Raw genomic sequence first — 18,149 nt, forward strand, 5'->3', positions numbered from 1 at the left:
TTTGAGACTGGCATATTTAACTTAGGAATATGTATTTAAGATTTTAGCATGGCTTGATAATTTATATTGTTTCTTATCTCTGAATAGTGTTCCAATGTATCATAAAATATTAGCAATTGTTAAATACAATATAATCTAATACAAATGATCCAGCCATGGTAAATTCTTAAATACATATTGCTAAGCTAAGTAAGCCAGTCTCTAAAGGATATATATGGTATGATTCATCTATTGAAGGGCATCCTTTTTTTTCTTTCAGTTTTTTGTGGTTATAAATAAAGCTGTGATGAACATTTATGTGCAAGTTTTGGTGTGGACATAAGTTTTCAAATAAGTAGGGTAAAAACCAGGACAGTTATTTTTGTATTATATGGTAAGATAATGTTTAACTCTGTAAAAAAAAGTACCAAACATTTTACAAAGTGTTTGCACCATTTTCATTCCTGTCAACCATGATTGAGAGTTTCTGTTGTTTTGCATCTTCACCAGCAATGGGTGCTGTCAGGTTTATGGATTGTAACCATTCTAATAATTCTACAGTGGAAGCTTATTATTGATGGATCCAAGGAAAGTCATTTATTTTCCATTTTCTTAACATGTTCTTGTTTTAAGAATGGGAGTGAAACTTGCATGTGCTTTACTTGCAAGAGCTAAAACCAGAAGTCCACACAGAGGCACTTTGGTAACTCTTGCCTGAGACCACTTGGCCAGGTATTTACTGTAGTCTGAATTTTACAGTTATCCTCTTACAGGGAAGCACAGAGAGCAACTCACACATTTCAATCCAGTAAGTCTTCAACAAAAAGACTTGCTTGACACCGCACTGGTGATGCTGATGAATTGTTGCTGATTTAATCAATACGTGTCTTGGCTCTTATTACTATTTTGTCTGCTATTCCGTTACAACTGCCTCCGACTTCTTTCTTTAGCAGGTTTTAACCCACCATTTCCTCTTTAGCCCTACCTACCTTCAACAAATGTGCAGCAGAACAACATTGTTTATAGCTTCTCCAGAGTTTCTCATATTTTTATGGTTAATGTTTTAAATAAAGTACTCTAGAATTCTTCCCAAAGACAGTATAGTATGATATATGCCAATGTATGTATGCATGTCTGTGTGCTTTTCAAATAAATTCAATTATAATTCAGATTGGCTAGTCTTTTACTAGCCAATACAAAACACATTCAATACAATACAATACATATACAATACAATGAAATATGATATACATTTCAGGGGTGGTCAACTATCATTTTATCTGAAAGTCTAAACTCCAGAAGTGGCTCCTACAAATATTTCAGCTACCCTAATCTCTGATCTAGACCAGAAATAGTGTAAATTAGTAAAGTGAAGGCCATAAGTAGTTTTTTTTATTGGTAAAGTTAATATTTTAATTAGCATTATAAACACTAGATGTAAATTCTTATTAGTAAAATTTAAAGTATTCAAGTTTTTAGGATTGATTAAAATACTTTCAACACCCTACATATCTAACAATGCCTATAACCTTTATCTTTAATGAAGTCATCTGAGGCTTGAATTCTGTATGATCTCAAGTTGAACTATTGGTATGGCTAACTTTTTATTGCCTCAAGTTGGCCATAACAGTAAATAAAACCTGCCTTCAAAAATAAGCCTCAGTGAACATTTCTTGCAAGTAAGTGTTAGAAAATTTTTAAGGCATGGCAAACTAGAACCTTACTAGACTTTGAAAATAAGTCCATCTACTTCAAATTTCACCAATGGCTAAAATGATTTACCAAAACGAACTAAGAACTCTGCACAATCAAAGTAGCTAAGCTTGATGTGCAAAAGTTAGTTCCTGTAATTTACATTCACCTTTATGTCTTTGATTCCACAAGATTGATTTTAAAGAAAGGAGCCCAGAGGTCAGTGATAATTTTTTCATATTTTCAGGAGATGAAAGTGTTGCTATTTCTCTTTAATATAAAATCATACATTTTTAGTTCAATTTAGTGTTAAAGGTTTTTGTCAGACTAAATGATATATTTAAATGACTTTGATTTTATGTTCTGCTAAATAAAGCATTTGATTTTAGATTATTACTTAGTGAACACTAGAATATGTAAACAGTAGTATTCACTGTTATATTAAATTTATTCTAACTAGTCTCACTGGAATTTTTCTTGCCTACCCTCAAAATTTTTATTTTATATAATTCCTCCTAAAATACTCCTTATTAAAATTGCATGTACCATATGCTACAAAGAAATATTTTCTTTTATTTCCAGATATGAAATATTATAAATACTATATATTTTCTAAACTTATGAATACACAAATGGTTATACACAACCTTCTCAACAATATTTTTCGGTTTTCATGTGTATATTGCACAAGGCTTTATCCTAAAAACAATAGCTTTTCTACCCACTATATCCAAGCTGATTGAGGAGAAACAGGAAAGTGAGGATAATTATTTTAATGATGAATTTTAGCATCATGTAACATACTACTGGAATAAAAAGTAAGTAGTGGAATAAATTTGAAATCTAATCAGGAAATATAAATACCATATTGTCTATTTAATAATATAGTGGATATCAATGCTTTTATGCCAAGATTATTTTGGGGTGATAATAAAAGTTTCATCTTTGCTTTCACAAACTGTGCACAAGGAAATTCTTCCTGAAAATACTACTGTTTCTATAATTGCATTAATCAATATTCCTGTCTAGTAGTTTAGAAATTCTCCAGAAATTTTTCCAAACTTATTGTGATTTATTTAAAATTTTACTATTGAAATTTATGTCACTTAACATTGATTCCATGGAAATGCAAGAGTAAATCAGTGAATTTCAATATCTGATTTTAAAAAATATTTTTAAGTAAACTTAGGTCTGCATAAACTGGACCTGAAAATGTTAAACTGCAATAAATAGAACATTATCAACACACCAGAGACTCCCTTGTGGTTCCTCTCAATCACCATTTCCTGCAACGGCATCACGGTCTAACTTCTAACACACAAACATGTTTTACCTGTGTCTTACATTTATATTAATGGAAACGTGGCCTATATTTTTTGTATACAGCTTACACAAAAATTCATACAATTATATTTATGAGTCTCATCAATATTATACCTCATTCTCAATGGTGTATAATCTATTATATGAATATATTAGAATTTATTTATATGGTTAATGTATGGCGAAGTAGAACCTTATTAGACTTTGTAAATAAGTCCATCTATTTGAAATTTCACCAATGGCTAAAATTATCTACTAAAAGGAACTAAGAACTCTGCATATAAATAAATGGCTAATGATTAAATGCTTAATTTACATTGACTATATAAATAAAATACATTGACCATATAAATGGTTAATGAAGATTTCAACTATTTCAAGGTTTTGGCTCTACAAGTTATGATGCAATGACATTTTTGGTTGTAACTTTCTATTCATAAGTGCATATGTTTTGAGGATTTGAGTGGAAAAACAGTTTTTCTCTGCTGTCACAGCACAAGAATCAACATGGAAGACTGCGACTACATTTGTGGGAGTTTCCTCCCACCAGCAAGCAAGCAATCAGTTATTCAGTGGATAAAAGATAAATGTCCTCCAATGAAATTCCCACACTGTCTTCTATGGAAATAGCATCAAACTCTATAGGTTGAGGGCTCAGTCCCAAAAGACTGCTGGTTCTCACCAGAACCCAGCTGTGCCAGCACCCTGAACTCAGGCTTTCAGTCTCCAGAACTGTGACAAATAAATGTTTCTTTTCATAAGCAGGCCAGTCTATGTTGTGTTTATTATACAGTGGTCCAAACAGACTAAGGCAATATATTATTGAGAAAGATAATGTTTCCCTTCTAGAAATTAATCACCTATATTCAGAAAAGTATGTTTTCTAAATACAAACAACTTACTCAAAATTTCTAGACTTTAAACCTATATATGTTTTCTTTACTTTAATATGTTTTATATACAAGTAAAAATATATGTACCATATTCAATTCATTTTCAGAATCTTTTATCTTTTTGTTTTTTGAACTTTATAGCTCCATGTCTGAACTCATTTCTCTTTTGAAATGAGTAAAAATATATTTTTTTCAAAAGGTCAATTCTGTCATTGTCATTTTGTTGCCTAAGGTATGAAAACTATATAAATGCTCATAAATTCAGTAAAGAAATAAAAGCCATCCTGTAAATCAGTGTTGAGGTTATCTCTTTTATCCTTGATGATGGAAAAGGCACTTAGCCTTGAGATCTTTGCAAGCTGAGGAGCTAGTAATTTTTTTAGTTGTTGCCTGATAATGCATTTTCACTTAAAAACGTGTTTCTCTCATTCTGAAAACTATAAAAAATTTTTAAGTTTTGAAGTTTATTTCTGCTTTTTTATATCTTTAATTATATTTTGTTACGACTGTATTTATTTCAGAAAATTCTTTAAAAACTGATTCATGTAGAATGTAATATTAAAAGTTTTCCAATGTTTTAACAGATTTTATAATGAAATTACAGCACACTACATTAAAGGAATATAAGACAAATTTAGCATTATCTTTACCCATTATGGAATCCATTGCATGCAAGGAGATTTTATTACATTGTTTTAAGGTAATACTTTTTAAAAATATATAGTCAAAAAATAATTAAGTATTAATATTGGGAGATATCCCATTAGCCACAACATCATGTCTATAGAAAGTGTTACTTCATTAACAAAACTCTCAACAAAAAATCAGTGATATGGTTAAAAGCCCCTGAGGTTGTTAAATCTTACACTGATTTTTGCTCTGTTACTTACTGGTTGTTGATCTTTAGAAAAGCTTTTTAACCTTTCTGCTTCTATTATTATTTCATTACCTACAGCAGAATCTTCGCTCATGAACTCTTATTTTCCAAAGTGGTTCATAACTTTTTTTCATCATAAAAGTCACCTCAGGGTTCTAAGTAGCAGCCATCAAGATGGTCTTTCAGCTCAAATGGGCTAAGAAACATTTCCTAAGCTTTCCTGAGTTATCAGATTTTGATAAAGAATTACCTCTAAATTAAATTATTAATTTCTTAAATTCAAAGTATAGTTTGATTCTAATAAAATATTAGTTTATTTGCTTAAAAGATAAAAATAGTAAAAGTTGGAGAATGTAGTGTTTCCTTCCACAATTGTATATCAAATTATGTTTGATATTCTTTTTCCTACACTTTTTCCTTACAAATAAGGCTTATATGTATACAATCTACTTTTCTTGTGGTTCTTCCAATCATTATCCTCTCTGGATTTGCCAGATACTTGGAAACTTATTGATTTTTCAAACACTAAACTAGATTCTTCTAGTCTCTTCCCCATACTTCATTATATTAGTGAATATAATTTAATCTCATCTCCCAACACTAGCACTAATATTTGTACCATGAATAAAAAATGCTGTAGCTTATAAGGGAATCATATGTGAACAACAACAACAACAAAAACTCATTCTTTCAGATGGATGGCAGAATTCCCGGGCCTAGCCCCCAGGAAAAAAATCTTTAATAAAAAAATTTTCTTGACACTATAATTTATCTTATTTATTAATAAAATTTTCATTACTGGATAAAAGAAGAACCAAATCTTGTTTTCTGCTATTGTCCTATTAAACGTTAATAATGCCAATACTTGTCTGGGAGGTTCGAATCTAATATTTTGAAGATGTATTTATCTTTTAGATCCTCGGAGCTTTATAGCATTTCAGTTGGGAAATATGAAACACTGAAAATAGAAAACAAAATCCGGAAATCTTCTGTAAGTCAAAGGTATTTGCTTCATCTTTTTCATTCATTATTATTGATGTGATATAATTGGTAAAATGATGCACTGTAAAATATTTATTCTAAGATTGTTTCTTAACCAACAGTAAGAAGTTAGTATGACCTGTTCTTACTGTAGGGGTAAAAAATCTTTATGTGGTGTCAGGTAATCTAAATGTCATTGGAGATCAATATCACAATTGTAGCTAGCACCCAAAGAGAAAGGACTGAAACACAGAAAAGCAGAAATAACTTAACAATGAACTTCAGGAATAAAAAAGACTGGGGTCTTGAAAAAAAAATGAATAGCTTGCTAAAGCTTCTAAGCTATATTAATATAAGAGCAGAAATGTGCACAGGAAAAGGGCTCTGACCCAAACCATCTGTCTGTAGATAACCAACTCTGCCAAGTTCATTCACTCAGTCAACAAATGCTGAGATGACAGTTTCCTCATCTGTAAAGTAAAGATCATGCAAGTACTCTTATAGCTTGACAGATTCTTCTTGCCCAGAAAAGTCAATACGCTGAGAACAGCAGGAGTGTTGTTACAGCAGAGATTTTAATTATTGCAAGGCAGCCAAACAGGAATATGGAAGATATTTCTCAAATCTGACTTTCTGAGATCTTGGAAGCCAGGGATTTTAAGGATAATTGGCAGGTAGGAGGCTGGGGAATGGGTGCTGCTTGTTGGTTTGGAATGAAATCATAAGAATGCCCAAACTGTCTTCACACATTGAATCAGTTTCTGGGTGGGGGTGTCACAGACAAATTGTTTAAAGACTTTAAATAACCAACTCTGACAGGTGGGTCCAGGTGGTATTAGTTGGTCCACTAGAATGTAAGAGTGTGAAAAATATCTTAAAGGCAAATCTTACTATTGCCAGGTTCCAGGATGTTGGGGAGGCTCAGCTTGCTCCCTGGTGGGCTGTTCTTCCAGGCTCTTGGTCTCTCATTCTCCCAAGAATGGGAGAGGAGACCCCATCGGGTACGGTGCACTCATAAAATAAATATTGTACCCCAAAGAGTTTTGAAGAAAATGATTTATTTAGGCAGAGAAAGAGAAAAAGGAGAGAGAAAAAGATGAGCGAGAGTAGTCCAAAGAGGTGTGGAAGAATTGGACTTTTAACATAGGAGGAATTTCTTCCCTCTTTAGGTTTTCTGGGCCTCTGAAAGGAGTTCCTTTAAACTTCTGCTGGGTGATTGATCTTTGGTTTTTCCCACACACACCAAAGTTTGAACAAAGACCTTTAAGACCCCAGATGGAGAGGTGGGGTGGGGAGGCATGGTGCTGGGAAGTTCTTGCCCTTGAAACTACGCCTCCTTGTGGACCCAGGAAGAGAATACATTCCCTCATTAGGTTTTGACAACAGCCATGCTTTCTATAGGAGCAATTGGGAAAGTTCTGAATGTTAAGACCTCAGGCTTCATGACTCCTAAGCAGTAAGCAAGGTAAAGAACCAAGGCTGGTTAACACTAACCTATGCACAGGTTAAGTTCTATGCATAGGTCTTGGCAGAATTCAAGCCCCTCCCATGATTCTAACTTTGTGGCCTTTCATTTGATTTATGAAGGTGGTTTTGGTCCCTCAACAAGGAGGATGGTAGTTTTGCAAAAGGGCTATTATCATTCTTGTGTTAAGGTTAAACTATAAATTAAATTTCTCCCATAGTCAGCTTGGCCTATGCCCAGGAATGAATAACGACAATTAGATTGTGAGTTTAGACACAAGATGGAGTTAGATATGTTATATTTCTCTCACTGTAATAATTTCTCCAAAGGTGTTTTTGGTATTTACCTCATAAAATTATTATAGGTATTAAGTATAATAATTGGCAGAATGTTCTTAGAGTAATAGCCTCTCTAATTGTTAAATAAGCATTCTTATGTGCATTTACTCTATTACAAAGAACTTCAAATCTCTGATCTTTGCCCACACTATTAAAGGAAATTTGTTTTGCTTTGTTCTCTATTGTGTACTGCCTTTATAATATCTGCCTTACTTTTTCAGGTAAAATTCAGTTGTCTGAATTTGCTCCCCAAACTTCACCTTACTATTCCCCATCTTCTTAAAAGATATTTATTCTGGTTCCAAGTTTTCTGAGTCATAGGAATCATTAATCCTACACTCAAGTATTTCAGACCCTAACTTTCACTAAGATAAATTGTAAAAATAAATAAATAATGGGCTTTTTATATGGCATTGAGATTTTCACTGATTCTGCCTCTAACAACACATAAACACTTAAAATCCTTGGGCCAGATTGTGCCAAGGAATCTTGTTTTGGTTCCTGTTTCCTGAAATGCCTGGTTTTTGAAAGTTTAGTCAGAGAAATAGGAATCTATTGTATTGATTTCTGAGGGCTGCCATAGCAAAGTACCAGGAACTGACTGGGTGGCTTAAAAAAATAAAACACATTCCCTCACAGTTTGGAGGACAGACTACTGAAACCCAGCTGTCAGCAGGGTCATGATCCCTCAGACTGGCTGAGTAGAATTCTTCCTTTCCTCTTCTAGTTTATGGTAGTAATCAGCAATGTTTTTTGGTGTGAAGTTACATCCCTCCAATCTCTGCCTCTGTCTTCACATGGCATTCTCTCTGTCTCTGTGTCTTTTTTTCTCATTGGACACCAGTCATATTAAAATAAGGAAATACCATGCTCTCATATGATCTCACCTTAACTAATTATATCTGCAAACCCCTATTTTCAAATGCAACCACCTTTGCACAATTATAACTAAGGAAATTATGGCAGCGAAAGATATCAGACCTAACCAACTTCTTATAATTTCTAAACTGTCCTTATCCATTTCTGGGTGTAGGTCAACCCAGCCTTGGGAAGGAATTCGTTTATAATTTAAATAGTAGCCCTTTCCAAAACCAAAACTGTTCTTGTAAACAGAATGAAAAACCGCTGGCCAGCAAGTTAGAATGAGAGGGGCTGGAATTCTAAATATTACTAACCATTATTCTGGAGGTCCTAAGATTTGCAACTTCCGCAATTACTCTTAAAGGTAATATCACTATTGTGAACCTAAGATCGGCCTTTTGAGACGACTTTTCAGGTTTTTGCATTTCTAACAACTGGATGGCCCCACCTGGACCTGCCAACCAGTACTATGGCACCCACTCAAGAACTAACTCAGCATAAGAGAACAGCATTATAATTTCATCTATGAAATTTAGATTCATCTCTGAGTCAACCAATCAGAACTTCTGATTTACTGGCCCCCACCACTATATTATCCTTAAAAATTCTGATCCCCAAGTTTTTGAGGAGACTGACTTGAGTAATAATAAAACTCCAGGCTCCCACACAGCTGGTTCTGTGTGAATTACTCTTTCTTTGTTCTAATTCCTCTGTCTTGATAAATCAGCTCTGTCTAGGCAGCAGCAAGGTGATCCCACTGGGCAGCTACAAATTTGGGGGCTCATCAGGGATTGCCCTTGTGGCTACCTGCCCATGCATGGTTCAGTAGCCACCCTCTGGCAATGGGAAGCTATAGCAGTAACAGCAAATGCAGGGTTGTACAGGTTACAACTAGTGATATCAGCTTCCTGCAAATGCAGAGACTGCCTCCAGGATGATACCCAGGGATTCTGGATGCTCCATTGTTCTTGGCTGCTTGAATATTGAAACAGGAGATTCTTAAAAGGACATTTGACAGTCATGAGAAAAACTTTTCCATATATTGATGCCTACACCTCTCTGCAACTACTACCCTAAAAGGACGGCCTCTCTCTTTTGCCTTCCAAATGTCTTACAAGTATCTCTAATGGCTAAACTCAAGCAACCCTTAATAGTTTTCAGCCACCACTTCCCTTTCAGTATGGGGGATGGTGAAAAAGAATGGAGATAGTGATGTGTGCAGCAATCAGAATCTTTCACAGAAAGGTTTCTAATCACCCTTCTGGGACAAATACCTCAGCCACTGTCCAGTGGAACATAAATATTTCATCCTGTTCTTTGATACCTTCACATAAGTACAATTCAGTTGTAATCATTGTGGAAAGACAGAATAAACAGCTCCATTTGGAAATGAACAACTGTCATCAAAACAGCACAAGAGCATTAGGGTCTCAAAGGTAAACCTTATAAATAGGCAGAGTTTCTGGACAAAAATTTTTTTCTAAAGCAAAGTCAAAGAACACAGAAATATTTCTAATCACCACAAAATGGAAAACATCCATTTAATCTCTAATTCTTTCTATGCATGTACACAAGCCTGGGCACATGTCAAACCATTATGGTTACGTCGACACAACAGAAAATAATTATGCTTTCTCTCCCAGTGCTCTAATCACTAAGTAAGCTCTTTAACGTTGATTAAATGTGCTCAAAAAAAGATCTAGGATTTTTCTTCATTCCACAAAGATTTAATGAACACATATTTACAGTTCTCTCTTTCTCGCCACACACACATGTATACACATATACATACATAGACAGTTATAAATACAAATATATAAATATTGATATCAGTATTGACACAGCTATATATAGTCATGTGAATATATATATAGCAAAAATATATGCTAAAATAAATATACATATTTAGAAATGTATAATATTTTGGTGTATATATATAGCACTCTCTCTCTCTCTCTCTCTCTCTCTCTCTATATATATATATATATATATATATGTAGCAAATATCTAAGTGTCTACAGTGTATGTGTATATGAGAGAGAGAGAGAAATTGACTTGAATAGGTATTAAAAGGATTGGGGGTGTGATATTGTGCTGACCTAGAGCCAGAACATGAGCAACGTCATTTTATAAGATAAAGCTGTGTTTGGCTTCTGTAAATAAAGCTGCTAGCTTGCACTGAAAAACACCCACTATGTAAAGCTGCTTAAACTTTGCTTATCAGTAACTGCTCTCTGTGGCCCTAATGTGAGGGGCAAGCAGTCCTAACCCACGCCATCTTGGCTCCCGCAACTTGTAATAAGTAACTAAGGTCTGTGATTTCCACCTTACCCCAGATAATGTGTAAACAAATGTTTATCTTGACTTCTGTAAAACACTTAAGTAACAAATGGAAAGACAAGAGTCCCCTGGCCCTTGGAATATCCGGAGCCCTCAACTCCGCCCAGGCGGTGATTTACAAAATCCACTAGCCCTCGGAATGTCTGAAGCCTTTTCATCCCCATCCCCACTCCTCACCCCCACTCCCAATGTGGTTTTTCGGGTATAAAAAGTCTTGGCACCCTCCTTTTGATGCCACAGGTTGGAGAGCCGTGAGTCCTCTGTGGTCGCCGGCATAATAAATGACCCTGCAATCTGGCATACTTTTGTCTTGGTGCTAACTTTCTATGCTCGGTCCAGTACAACAGGGGGAAATATTCACTTGATTTACAAGGCAAAATGAAGACAAGCACAGTTTTTTCTTAGCCCTCACCAGAAACTTTTACACTCTCCAATGCTATGACACTTCCAGATACAATTTTAAAAGGGGAAATGTAAATTGCAGTGTTGAACTGTGCTTTTAGAGTATGAAAACACTTATTTAACATAGTTCTATGAACTTTATCCAAGCAAGGTCAATATGTAAATAAAAGAGATAATGATATTAGTCTAAACTGAAGACATTTAACAAAACTTCTTTAGAAAAAGATAAAACATGGTCATCATATACTCTGTCTTCTTTAATGGTGATACTGTCTTGTGTAACTTACATTTGCTAATATAAAAGCACAATCTGTTTTCAAGGCATGTATTATTAATATTTGTTCCATGTCATTTTAAAGTTTTCTTTTGGGTATTTGAGGGTTTTCACAATTGGAGACAGCTTCAATTTAGTGATATGTAAAATGATGTTCTTCAGAATACTGAAGTGAAATAAAGGAAACATATCTATGGCAGAGGGGCATTCTGATTTCAATGAAAAATGTTTGTACAAATTGTGGATAACCGTTATTAACTTAAATAAAAGAAGTTGTCAGTGATTTGTATTACTCCTCAGTAGTCAGACATCATCTTTTAGTTTGCTAAAATAAGTCATTTTAAAAAGTGCTACTTTTAGAAATAAAGAAGATAATCACTTCCACTTATTCTGTTCTCTTTTCTCCTCTTTTTCTCCCCATCTTATTTCATCAAAATATTCAAATAGAAACACAATAAGTATATACCTATGTCCTTGGGTGGAAGAAATAAGGGCAATCAAGTAATATGATTGACAATGACACAGGTAACAACAAAAGCTCAAAATGACCTTTGGCATGTGTACCCAGCAGAAAAACACAGAAAGCCAAGCCTTTCTCAAGGCCATTTCAAGCCAGCTAGAGCTCCAATAATGCGAAAAATCATCTTTTTTAGATATTCATCTTTAGAATTTTCATTTTTCAAGGGTTATTTGAGTTTCTCTAACTCTTATCAAGTTTCCATGGTTTTAAACTAGTTAGCCAATTATCTTTCCTCGGTGGTAGTGGGTAAGGCTTTTGGCGCAGATACCCATGTGAAGGGTACTGCCACTCTTTTGAGAATCCTCTTTACTTTCTCTATTCTCTGAACTTCCTCTTTATCTTCTAAGATGCACACTCATAGGATCCCAGCCATAATGGTTAATTCACTAGAGAAAAGCAGGTCCAAATACAGGGGAAATTTTTATGCCTTAAATTCAGTGTAATTTAGCCAAATATTAAAATTAGACTGCTTCACTACAGTGCCAGCTAATATTTATGCACCAAAAACATCAATGTATGATGAAGTTATTTATCTGATTCCTCATATTTAAAAAAATTGAAAATTTCCAGTGAACCTTTATAGCTTTGAGTTATCAAACAAAGTAAAATAACCTTTCTGTTTTCAAGTTTAAACTCTACTAAACACAGGAATAGATCCTTGTGTTAATCAGGATTTTCCAGAAAGAGAAAGTTGTGAGGGGATTTATTAGTGGAATTATCTCATAATTATGGATGTTGAGAAGCCCCACAATAAGCCATCTGCAAATTGAAGAACCAGGGAAGCTTGTGGCATCAGTTAGTCCAAGTTCAAAGACCCCAGAACCACGGAAGCCAAAGGTGCAACTCTAAATCCAAGATTAAAGCCCTGAAAAACTGGGGGAATACTGGAACAAGTCCCAGACTCTGAGAGCCAGAGACCCCGGAGTTTAGATATCAAGGGCTGGAGAAAAAAGATGCCACAACTTCAGAAGAGAAAGAGAATCCACCTTTCCTCTTCCTTTTGTTTTATCTGGGCCCTCAGCCAATTAGCTGGTACCCATCCACATTAGTTGTTCAGGACAGATCCTCCTTACTCAGTCCACTGAGACAAATGCCAATCTCCTCTGGAAACATCTCACAGTCATACCAGAAATAATGCTTTACCAGCTACCTAGGTATGCCTTCATCCAAGTAAGTAGACACCTAAAAGTAACCATCGCAATCCTGCTCATATACTTAGTTATAATATACATTTACTGTTTTGATTTTTCTAAGAACATATGCTATAATATAATCTTTTGAGCAGTGAAAAACTGGGTAAACATGATCATACAGCTTAATTGAACCATACCACTTATTTATAAAATAACGTAATACTTAAACTATTAATTAGTTATAAACTATTAATATTTAAACTATAAATTATATATCTGATTTTACATTCTTACAACTAGAGTACATTAGTACTTTTTAGTACTTAGTATATTAATCATATATAAATTGGTATGTTTACTATTTTGTTTATCTTATACGAACATAACCATTTTTTCTCATATTTTGATTTAACAAAGTTGAATTAAAATATATTTGGAATGCTTGATGTGTTCTTACCTTATTACAATAACTGGCATTAATAACAATTGAGAAAACATTTTTATAGTAGAATTTCATTTATGGGTAAAATTAGATGAATTATACATAATTTTAGGTAAATAAAAAATCACATTGAAATAATGTCTAATTACTCTCCTTAAGTCATACTTCTCCTAGTATTAATTTCTGGAATCAGATGTTAAATATAAATTAAAAAATAAACAAAAATACCTAATACTATGTGATTTTAAAAGTTTTATTTCTAATTCAGTCAAATGTAAATGTTATTTCTAAAACACTGACTGGTTGAAAAATAGAAAATAAATTTAATTTACAATAATATATTAAAATCTATTTTATAATATCAATAAAATAAATAAAAATACAAATTAGTTTCATCCAGCCACTTGGAATCAATTCTATTTAATGTAGCATTCTGCAGTGCCACAAACTGGTTACTCACAAACCAAGCCATAGTACATGTGACTTTTTTAAAAGGTATTCCTATGTTTTTAACATGTCTGACACCAGACTAATTTATAAAGTAAATCATTCTCTAAACACAGTGTTAAACTTGTTCATGCATTTCATTAGGTAACTAAAGTCCATAAATACATACTTGCTCTCATACAAAGATCATCAACATTTTAAAGTTGAAAGTCGTTATTTAAGGATACATTATTATAGTCTGAGAAATGACTGGGAAGACTTTAATATCAAAATTGATGAAAGTACTAAAAGTCTTGCTACATTTTAAATATAAGTTATTAAACTTTTCAAACCTTTCCCTTTGCAAATCATTTTTATTTTTGTATTAATTCTGCCAGGAGGACAGATCATTCATCTAAAATATTTAAGATATCTTAATTTTAGACAACTCTGATTTAAAAGGAAGCTGAAATGACAGAAGATACAGTTGATAAAATACTATATTCCTAATTAGCTTCTGATTGGATATTATATCTTACTGCTTGCAAAATGATATTACACCATATTTTATAATGTGAAGTGTAAATGGCTAAAATTAAGCTCCTTCTATAGAAGCTTAAGTTTGTCTTAATTTTATAAAGCCTTGCGTGGAAATTTAACACAGATTAATGCCTGATAAACACTGTCAATTGAAATAAAATGTTGTTGATTTTTTGTAGTTCTGTCCTGTATCTAAGCTATCTTCCATTAATATCCTAGAATAATAAATAAGAGATATCTAAAAAATAAACTATAGTCTCACTAAAGTTCTTAAGGTAAGAGCATTTATGACGTTTCACACCTGGTATAGCCAAATCAAATAATTTCTCTCTGGCAGGCCCAATAAATTTCAGTAATACCAAGACAATGTAAAGAACTTAGAGAACTCAGATACCTAAGGTTTATTTATTTTTAGTAAATTGATATCATTACACAACCTAAGAAATAAGATCTGGCCTTTAAAATATTGGGCCTTTGCCCACAGGCTTAAAAATATTTTCGGCTCTTACTATTAAACCTCATATAATGCTATGGATTCAAACAGTACCAATTCCTGCAAAAATCACTCGCTCAATTAAATGAATATTTTAATATCGCTATATTCACATTTCTTAACTACAAGGTCATAATCGGATTATAATGTGTGCTGTCAGTTTACAGAGAGTTATGATGGAGGATAGATGTTCTGCTGTAGGAGTGCTGCTACTGCACATTAGACACAGACATTCAGAAACCTTGCAAGCTGTACTTTCTGAGTGCAATCGATTTTTGATTTGGTCTCCAGTAATTCCCCTACTCATAAAACCAATGACCAACTTTCAGTTTTCATGTCACTTGATCTATCACTATCATGTGGCATACTCATTTCTTTAAGTAGTTCTTTGTTGACTGCTAGGACAATACTTTCTTATTAGTTTCTCATCTATTTCTCATATCAGTTGTTTTCCTTCTTGCTCCTCACCTCTTTTACTGTTAACCTCAAAGCACGTTAAATAAAAATAGCCAATTCACACACATTCTCTATTTTAGATTTCTCTGCTTAACTTGCAGATTGGATGTTAAATAGACTTTTTCAACTCAACATATCCAACATTGATTTCTCCCATAAACTATTTTTCTGCTGATGGCTGACCACAATTGTCAGGCATCTTTGTCCTACCAATTACTTAGGTCAATACTTCAGAATCATCCTTGATGATCAACTTTCTCTCAAGCTCCACATTCAGTCAATCAGAAATTATCATTAGTGCTATCTTAAAATGATAATTAAACCTAAGCAGTTTCTGTCACCTTTAAGACCACCACCCTGGCCAAGCTACCAACATCACTTTTATGGTACTAGCCTTTTCATTGGTCCCACTCTTTTATCCCAACCAATCTTTTCCCCTTCAGCCAGAAAGATAATTTCAAGATGTAAATTAGATTATGTCATCACTCTGCTCAAAACACTTTAATGTAATTCCAATGACTTGCAAGTAAATCCATTGTTCTTTTAATAACTTAATTGTGTGTATGAACAGGCCCCATTTCTCCTCTGACCTTATTTCCTACTATTTCTCAGGGTTCGCTCTGATGCAGACACACTAATGAAGCGGCCTCCTTGTCTGGGGTGACACCCAAGGTTCATGTCTTATGGCCATGGAGATTAAGTACATGGACACACACACACAGTGAGGTTATGAGAAAAAATTTAATAGGAGAAAGAGAGAGAATAGCTCTCTGCTATAGAGAGGAGTCCTAGAAAAATGGGTTGTTGATCCGCAGTGAAATGCAGTGGGTTTTATAGATGAACTAGTGAGGAGGTGGTGTCTGATCTACATAGGGCTTTAAAACCTGTTAGGACCAGGTATGCCATCTGCATAAGGTATGAATCTCTGGCAGTCCCCATCCCATTTTTTTGTTATGCAGGTGGATTCTCTACCTGAGCTTCTCCATGTTGGCAATTTCTTTCTTAGTGTACACATGCTAACAAAAAGAGAAGATGGAGTTTCCATGTTGGACATGCCTGATCCCAGGGAACCCTTTTCTATTAGCGCAGCTGCCAGCATTATCTCTGTGCAAGCTTCCAGCTTCCTTATGTATATTTGCAGCTCAATCTCTAACGCTGCTCTTCGTTAGAAAAGAAGCGATTTCTTGGGCTGCTGTTTATTAGGATGGAAGGTCTGCTGAGGACTCTTTGCCCTCATTATCTGAGTAAATAATCTCATTCTATCTCCTATATCACTAGTCTACCTGAATTCCTATATTATGCCAAAAATTTTCCTCTCATGGGGATCTGTATGGGCTATTTTCCCATGTCGAAAATTCTTCTCCCACACCTTGACACATAAATGATTGATCTTTTCCCTGACAACATTGTACAAAGTAGGCAAATGCCTCCATGACAGCTTTTCCACTTAGCCATCTTTATTCTCCATAACACTTAAAACTATCTGACATTAAACACTGCCATAATGCATGTGGGTATTAACTTATCGTCTACCACATGCTCATGTATTAAACAACGTAAATATCCAAGCTATCATAAAAATCTTATTTCATTAGGAGGGCATAGGTAAAAAGCCAGTAAAAAATAATAAGTTTTATATTTGAAACATTCAATTAAGTTTAATAAAATAAGAAAGAGGATACCAAGTGTAAAAAGGAGAGAGCAACCTCATATGGGAATATCAGGAAAAAATTTACTAAGAAATGGCATTTGAAGAAAGACCCAAGCAAAGAGAATAAGAAGGCCAAGTATATATCTAGGAGAAAAACATTCTAGGCATAAGGAATATTAAGTAAATAGCTGCTGAAGTAGAATTGTAATTGGTGTATTTGGAAACAATTTGAATACTGGCATGACTAGATTAGAATGAGAATGAGGAAGATTTGAAGTTACTATGCAGTTTTAAGTAGGTTTGTTAGGGCAGGTCTTCCTGCAAAGATACATTTAAGAGGATCCCTGAAAGACATCAGAAATTATATACAGGGAAGGGCATTTCAGAAAGAAAAAAGAGAAAATACAAAGTCTCTGAGAAGGGTGCATGCCTGGCATTCTTGAAATGGAAGCATAAAGCTGAAATAAAAGAAAATGAGAGTGTTACAATATGAAGTCGTAGGTATTTGGGGCAAGGTTACTCAGAACCTCACAGGACATTGCAAAGATGAAGCATTTGCTCTGAGAGAAATTGGAAGCTATTAGAGGATTTTAAGCAGATGAGTGACATCTAAAGTCATGGACATTTTAATAGTAACATTCAGGCTACTGCGTACTACTATGTACAAATGCTACATAGATGACTTTCATACAAATTGGAAGAATAATTTGAAGGCTACTACAATAATCCCAACAAGATATAATAATGGTTCAAACCAATGTTAAGATTTGAGAGAAGGGGGACGATCCAAGATGGCCGTTTAGGAACAGCTCAGGATTGCAGCTCCCAGTGAAAGCGCAGAGGGTGAGTGGACGCTGCATTTTTATTGCCCACAGACTAGGAAATTCCCAGGCGGAGGTGATCCACGGTCGCCAGCGCGGCTGTTTCGGCCAGCGCGGCTGTGCCGGCCAGCGCCGCTGCTTTGCCCCGCTCGGCTGCTTTGTCGGCGCCCCGGAGCCACGCTTCTCCGTACAAAATACACTGGTCCGGGTGCCCTTTTGGCTGGCGATTGGAGCCACGGGAA

The sequence above is a fragment of the Cebus imitator genome, unplaced genomic scaffold, assembly GCF_001604975.1.
Source record: "Cebus imitator isolate Cc_AM_T3 unplaced genomic scaffold, Cebus_imitator-1.0 Scaffold114, whole genome shotgun sequence".
In the NCBI taxonomy this organism is placed as follows: Eukaryota; Metazoa; Chordata; class Mammalia; order Primates; family Cebidae; genus Cebus; species Cebus imitator.